The sequence below is a fragment of the Phyllostomus hastatus genome, unplaced genomic scaffold (genome assembly GCF_019186645.2).
Source record: "Phyllostomus hastatus isolate PE091 unplaced genomic scaffold, TTU_PhHast_1.1 phas_contig_133, whole genome shotgun sequence".
Classification (NCBI taxonomy): Eukaryota; Metazoa; Chordata; class Mammalia; order Chiroptera; family Phyllostomidae; genus Phyllostomus; species Phyllostomus hastatus.
The window spans coordinates 1,589,394-1,597,563 of record NW_025333577.1 but is presented as its reverse complement, the minus strand read 5'-3'; positions in this window follow the sequence as shown (position 1 = coordinate 1,597,563).

Sequence of the window (8,170 nt, the reverse complement as noted above, 5' to 3'; positions counted from 1 at the left end):
GGTCTCCCAGTCGAGAAGGAGGACTAAGAACCAGAGGACTGTCTGAGCCATGGACTTCGTTTTCCTTCCCTGAAATACGGTACTCTGGACTGGGCAAAGGGGGGAAGGAAGGAAGGACTGTGTCTGTTTGTGGGTGTTTTTGGGGGACTTTGGGGTTTTTGATAAAGACATTAGGTCACTACTTGAAGTTTGTATAGCATTAAATAAACATTTCCTTTCCTTTTCACGAATCTCTGGCATTGAGAGATGTCTTTCCTCGGGCGGCGGACATGACGGACCTGGGGGCCTTTTAAATAATAGTATATCGTCCCAGGCCCCCCCTTGTTCTGTTCTGTAACAATCTGGTTTCTGCTCCACATGTACTCAGAGGAGGGTTTTTTCCTGCTCCATCTTTTCTAGTGGTCCTGATTCTTGGCTTTGGTTGAGCCCAAGGGAAATGCTTCCTGCCCACCTGGAGGGTTAAATCCTAAGAGTGAGGACCAGGCAGCTTCCTGGAGTGTATGAATAATCCTGTAAATACTACAGATTCCAAGTAAATCAGGCATGATGAAGTGCTGTGGCTTCATGATGAAGCAAGCTTGGTGTCTGGTTCAACTGCCAAGTTTGTTGAGCTTAATGTCTAATGCAACAAAATTACTAAATTTATTTTGCTGGGAAGCTCTTGTGGAGAAGTCTGTTTCTACTGCAAAAAGCCAGGTTACCTAGGAGAAATTGGAGAAGGCTGAAGTGGGATTTGGAATGAGAAGGCAGGCATGGATGAGGTTGCTCTAGGGTGTTCCCTTTTCTTCTTGCTGATAGTTTGGGAGAGGTTGAAATTATCATGGAGAGGGAAAGTACTAAGGCCCTTACATATAGACTTTATCTGTTTTTTATTATAATATTTTATATTAATGTCAGGTATGTCACAGGTGTGACATAATCCCAGGGATTAGGTAACCAGGTTCTTAGTGATCGAGGACAAAGAATTGAACCGAACACACAAAGTTTTTAGCATAAAGAAAGAGGGAAGATTTATTAAGTGATAGTACACTCCACTATCGATAGGACACGGGAGTGGGCCAACTCTGAGCAGAGAAGGGACACGTGTGCTGGGGGTATTCTCTTCTTATAGGTCAGAAGCTCCCTGGCTAGTCTTTGGCGGGCTTTTCCTGCGCAGGTACAAGGAGTTGGATTTGAAAGCTACTGTGCATGTGTGGTTTCCCATGATTTTCTTTCTTTTTTTTTTTTAAGATTTTATTTATTTATATTTACTTTTAGAGAGGGAAGGGAGGGAGATAGAGAGAGAGAGAGACATCAATGTGCGGTTGCTGGGGGTTATGGCCTGCAACCCAGGAATGTACCCTGGCTGGGAATCGAACCTGGGACACTCTCATGATTTTCTTGATTGGCTACTGGAGAAGGGAGTCCCACAACGTTATTTCATTATAATGATATTATAATGAATCAGGGGTAGGGGCAGGCACATTCCATGATTCAGAGTTATCCCAGAAAACAGGAACAACCCGTCTTAGGGGGCCTTTGTCATGTATAGATGTTTTCTACCTCAGCCCTGCGGGGCCTCTTGAGTTTCCTTCCTGACTATCTCCTGCCTCAGGTATATAGTATAGTGGTTGGACAGTCATATACTTTATAAACCAATCCCCTCAATATTTTAAGTAACCACCTAGGACCTTACCGTGGTTATTATATTATTAACTGTGTCCCTTATGCTGAGTTTTATATCCTTGTGACTATTTTGTGACTACCAATTTGTAATTCTTAATCTCTTTCACTTTACTCACCTAATCCCCCCTTTTCCTCTGGCAACTCACCCTCGGAGTAAGCTTCTATACAAATGGTAGAAATAATTATCCAATGTTTGTTTTAAAATTAGAACCTATTTCCTTCCAACTAGGAAATGTTATGGAACAAAATATATTTTTACCAATGAAATCTATTCTGATTCACCTGGTAGAATGTGTTAGATCTATGCAGGCCTAGGAGGAATAAAAATCACCAGGTGAGAAAATGGCACTGTGGGAAGCTGCCTGCAGACCCTATCCAGAAAGATTAGGGTCTAGGGTCGGCTTATTGGGCATAATAGGATGCAGCTTTCACCCAGCAACCAGCTCTAGCCAATCAGACCCTAATACCCTAAATGCAGGTTTTTGCGTTTAAAACCCCTGATCTAAGAACAACGGAGCAAGTCCCAACCTCCCTTGGTTGGCTCCACTTTTCCCCAGGAGTCCCAATCTCCCTTGGTTGGCTCCTCTTTCTCCCAGGAGTCCCAACCTCCCTTGGTTGGCTCCTCTTTCCTCTTAACCTCCCTCGGTTGGCTCCACTTTCCCTCTTATTCCCCTCTAATAAACCCTGCTCTCCTTAGCTCGCTATCCCTCCGATCTCTTGAACGACTCTGAGCTAACAGCACGAGACTTTCTTGAAACCAATGATGCCCAAATATCTTTTTCCAGAAGAGTGAAATGCACTTAGAACTAAATAAACCAGATACTGGACCAAATAGGAAGATAATGATTTTAAAGGAACCTCCCAAGAGGAAACTAATCTTGAGACTGACTAAACATTTCCTAACCAAACCATCTTTTCATTGTTAACTTCCATCAGAGCTGCAGGGACAGCTTAACAGGATACAGGCTCTGCTCAGAATGGCCCAAAACATCCGAGACATACAAGGATGTCTCTAACTCTCAGCATGCTACATATCTGTCTCTCTGTAGATGGGAAACCAGTCCACAGTGCCGTGAAATTCCCCTTTTGGAGTGCATACTTGCCAAGTGCAACATCTCCTGGTCTCAATATAAAGTAGACATTGGAGAGATCTGGACAGTCAATGACACCATTAATTTTAATACTATCTTACAGCTGGACCTGTTTTACTATTCTTAAGGGAAATTGACAGAGGTTCCATATAGCTAAGGCCATGGCTCTCAGAGATGACCCTAAGCTATTTGTTGTGTGTAAACTGGAAAAATGTACCCAGATGAAAATATTTCAAAAGTGGGTGAATGGATTTGTTAGCCTTTTATAAACATTTCAGTCGCACCCCAGCTGTTCAGGTATTAAAATTAACTGTCTTGATTTTACAAATGAAGTTTTTACAGGGCCAGGTGTATGGGTCCAGTACATCAAAGCCCACCAAATACTTTTACCTTTTCAAAACCTCCTCTAGTCATCTTTAAAAGCGTATAGGTAATTGGATTTATGAAACCAAAGATCTTCTAGAAGAAGCTTGCTGTTCTTTCCCTACATTTTTGAAGAGCAAATACCTGGTCTCCTTCAAGAAATCTGGTCTAGGCCATCTTTTAAAATACAGAGTTTTGGATGGTAAATCTTATCAAAAAGGGAAACACATTAGCTATATCTGAGCAAATCAATTTTATTTATTTTGGCTGTGCTTTTCTAAATCAGTAAATCCTGGTAAAAGTTATTGAATATCTAGGTATTTTGAAATAACATGGAATATGAAACACGGACAAAGGAGTGTGACACATGTGTGAGTCAGGGGCTTGCAAGAAAGTCATGTTGGCCACCCACCCAACTCATCTTAAAATAACATGAAATACTGAAACATTAATCGCTGGACAAGTCTTAAGTTCACCTGCTTTTGGGTTTTTGTTACAAAGAGGCTGTAAAGTGGATTTGGAGCTGTTGATAAATGTCTTGTGCTTTGTTGGAGGTGCACATGTGGTGCATTTTCTGCCTCTGGATGGGGTAACTAGGGTATAGTATATTATCGGCCTAAAGAAATTAAATACTGATATAAATTAGGCAGGATCCTGTGCTTGGACAAATTATTTGATATTAAAACTGGTTTTAAGTTTGATTAATGTTTTTAGAGTTATTACCATTAAAAATGTTGTTTTGCCACGAGATTATGTTACGGTCTTTTAGTTAATTACTTTTGACAACCTCCCCAAAGTTCAAATTTTAAGAGACTTTTTAACTGAGAAATGACTGAATTACTCCAATGGACTCCTGGAATACCTCAAGGATTTGTTCTCTTTCCTTAGAAAGGAGAAGTTTTTGAATTAATTATGCCTATTTAATATGCTCAAAACTACATGGGAAGCTTTTCCAAGCAGAATAATAGTAATTATGTTCTATTTGTATACATATATTTTTGTTAAAATAGATGTTCTAGAAATTTCAGTCTGCCCCAGGGAGGAACTTGCAAAGATTCAGAATCAAGTATAAACAGGAAGCACCCAGGGGTAGCAAGTATCCTGTGAGTGACACTGGACAAGCCAAGACTGATGGTTCCCCGTGGAAATATTAAGCAATGATACTCCAAGTGTTTGTATCTCACACACTGGAAATTTGTGAATTGTTTCCAATGCTCAGTGCACACCTCTGATAAGTCATGTACCGCATTTCAAAACCTCGCATACAGTTTGGTCTTTATGTATTGAGATTTTGTGTTATATCTAAAAATATGGGCTTTGTATTGTTCTTTTATGTCAGTTCATAGTAATTACTACTTGCCTAGAAATTGTTTTCTTGGAATGTTATAACTTACAAAGCAGCAAAGTTCTTTATCAATTGCACTATAATCAAATCTATCGCCATGTCATTTTAAGTTTTGTCATTTATAAACAGTCATTGTTTTCCTCTTATGCATTTGCAAATACATTATGTCCCTGGAAAAGTTCATAAAAAGAATTCTTACTTACTCTAAATTACAGGTATCTAAGTAGGTCATATCTTTGAAATAAAAGATTTATAGAAACCTAAGGAATGACTGCATTCATGTAAATACAGGCACATAATCAAGACAAAAATTGATTATATGGGACTGAATGAAAATAATTATTTTTATGACTTTGTTCAAAATATTGCTAATTTCAAATCTTTTTGTTCTCCAGATATAAGGGAACTTGTTATTTTTTTCTCTAGAGCCATTTGATAAATTATACCCTCATAAGCAATACTGAAGCATTTATATTTTTCTATTCCTAATCCCTCCAGAATTTGGCAACACTTCATAAATATTGTTTTCATGGTAATATGTTTATTTGCAGAAATCCAATAAGAATCTGTTCTCTTTATAACAGAATTTTAATTAAGCAGGTTTTCAATTGTGGTTTTATTAACCAAATCTTTGTCTGGAATATCATGATCCAAAGAGTCATGCCTGACCCTGCTGCTGTGGCTCAGTGAATTGAATACCCACCTGCAAATCAAAGGGTCCCCAGTTTGAATCCCAGTCAGGGCACATGCCTGGATTGTGGGCCAGGTCCTCAGTAGGGGATGCTTAAGAGGCAACCACATATTGATGTTTCTCTCCCTCTGTCCCTCCCTTCCCCTCTCTAAAAATAAATAAATGAAAGCATAAAAAAATTAAAAAAGAAAGTCATGTCTGGACTGAATGTGAGCAGAAAGCCTTAAGAAATTAAGATTGGTTTTCAAAGCTAATAAAGGCCCACTGCAGAAGTGACCTGGCACCTTCCTTGGTCACATGGTTTATGGCAGTCTTTCCAGATAAAGGAAGAACACCACTTTACTGAAAGATGGTAAGGAAGTAACCTCAAGACATTTGGGGGACCTCACGAACTTGAATAATCCACCAAGTCCTCTAAGTATTACAAAGAAGATGGCAACTTTGTTGCTTGTCTTCTGTGCCCTGATGGGTTGACTAAATCTCAGTCTGAGGGTTCCTGTGAAATTCCATTGAAGTAGATTTGGAAGGACCTATATAATCAATTACTATTCTTGTGTTTATGCAAATAATCATCAAAATTGAAACTAGATTTAACGCAATCTCTCATGAAAAATGAGGTTAATTTTAGGGAGAGAAATTGTTTCAATGGAAATCACAATGCCCAGTTGTAAATATTAGACTCTAGTTAAAGTTTTATTTTTCACGTACAAGCTGAATTGGATCCTGAATTTTTCTAGTTTTCTTTCAAGCTAATGTTTCATTTTTTTCTTTCACCCTTTGACTTGGAATTATTGAGAACTACTAATGCAGTGTCAACCGTACAGAACATACCTGAGCACCTCATGACATCAGAGATATTTAAAATGCAGACAAAGAGTATCTATTAGATTGTCATTTTAAAATATTTTAATAAATAACCCAAACAAAGCCTTAACATAGAACAGTCACTGCTAATAACACCCAGTGTCCCTGCAGATGAGTTTAAAAAATGTATTTACACCTGGGAAATTAGCAAAGGCTACAAACCTAGACTTTACTTAATGTATTATTGAGTCTTTTAAGATTCTGTTTATTTTTAGAGAGAGAGGGAAGGAGACAGAGAGGGAGAGAAACATCAATGTGAGCTAGATACAGTAATAGGTTGCCTCTCACATGCCCGCAACTAGGGACCTGGCCTACAACCCAGGCATGTGTCTTGACTGGGAATAGAATTGATGAACTTTCCGTATGTAAGCTAGTACTCAATTCACTAAGCCATACCAGCCAGATCTTTTCTTTTGTTTGTTTGTTTTTCTATTGTTTAAAATATTAAATTCATAAAAAGAAAACAGGCAAAAGATTCTGAGCAGACATTTTACTAAAGGACTTAAACAGAGGGTAAATAAATGCATGAAACAATGCTCCCCATTATGAATTTTTAGGGAAATGCAATTATAACCAAAGCAAATTACCACTACACTGATTTCCAGAGCTAATATATAAAAAGATTAACTATAGCAAGTGATGGAAGGCTTAGCAGAAAAAACTGGAATTTTCATGTACTGGGGGTAAATGAAAAGGAAAAGGCAACAACCATTAGATCACTGTAACGCATATCATAAAATGTGAAACAGCCCTGGCTGGTGTGGCTCAGTGAATTCAGTGCCAGTCTGCAAAGCAAAGGGTTGCCAGTTTGATTCTCAGTCTAGGGCAGGAGTGTCAAACTCACTTTCACCAGGGGTCACATCAGCCTTGTGGTTGCCTTTAAAGGGCTGAATGTAATTTTAGGACTGTATAAATGTAACTACTCCTTAACTAGGGGCAAGGAGCTTAGCACTCCCGCCGGGTAGAATCAAGGTGCCAGGCCAGATAAAACAGGGTGGAGGGCCTTGTGTTCGCCACCTTTGGTTTAGGGTACATGCCTGGGTTGCCAGCCAGGTCCCCAGTAGGCGGCACATGAAAGGCAACCACACATTTAAAAAAAAAGTAAAACATTCACTGACACTGTAACAGTTTGTGTAATAAAACATATATCCATATAAAGAAATTAATACAAATATGTATAGTACCTTTAATTTCCTAAACCTGGAATTAACACAAACCACAAACAGATAAGTGAATAAATAAAGTGGCTATCTAGAGAACATACTACTCAGCAATAAAAAGAACTAACCATTCAAATAAGCATTAGTTTGAATTGAAAGTCACTCTGCATCATGAAGGTAACCATATTTTTTTAAAGAGTGTACACCTTACCATGCCTATAAAATTATACTGAGTACAAGCTGCAGCAGCCACTGGGAAGCAACAGCCATGGCTCTGTGCTACCCCATGGCCATGGGCCTCAACAGGGCCACAAGGTGACCAAGAACATGCCCAAGCTGAGACACAGGCAGAACCATGAGTACCTCACCAAGTACAAGTGTGTGTGGCACATAATCCCAGAGGTGTATGGCTTAGCATCCTATGAGCAGTGTGCCATGGACCTCAAAAGTCTAAGGAAAAGAGGGCCTTGAATTTCATCAAGTATAGAGTGAGGACACATACCTGTGCCAAGAGGAACAGAGAGGACCACAATGTCCTTTGATCCATGAGGAAGGCAGCAGCCAAGAACTGAGCCCCATCCCCTGTTTTTAACAAAACCTGGTCAGGAAAAAATACTCTACAAAAACACACTAATGTACCATAAAAAGAAAAGATTAACCAATGATTGCCTAGAAAACTGGGGAAGACAGGAGAGAGATTATAAAAGAACAGGAAGTAAATATCTATATGGGTGACATAAATTCATGTCATGTGTGACAGTTTCACAGCTTTATCTGTATATCAAAGCTCAGCAAACAGTCCACATTAGATAAGTGCACTGTGTTGCATGTCACCTGTACATACACTTGAATAAAGCTTTAAAATTTTTCAAATAAACACCTAGATATCCCTCTTTTCTTAGAAAATTAAGAGCCCTGGCCGATGTGATTTAGTGAATTGAGCACTGGCCTGCAAACCAAAAGGTCACTGGTTTGATTCCCAGTCAGGGCA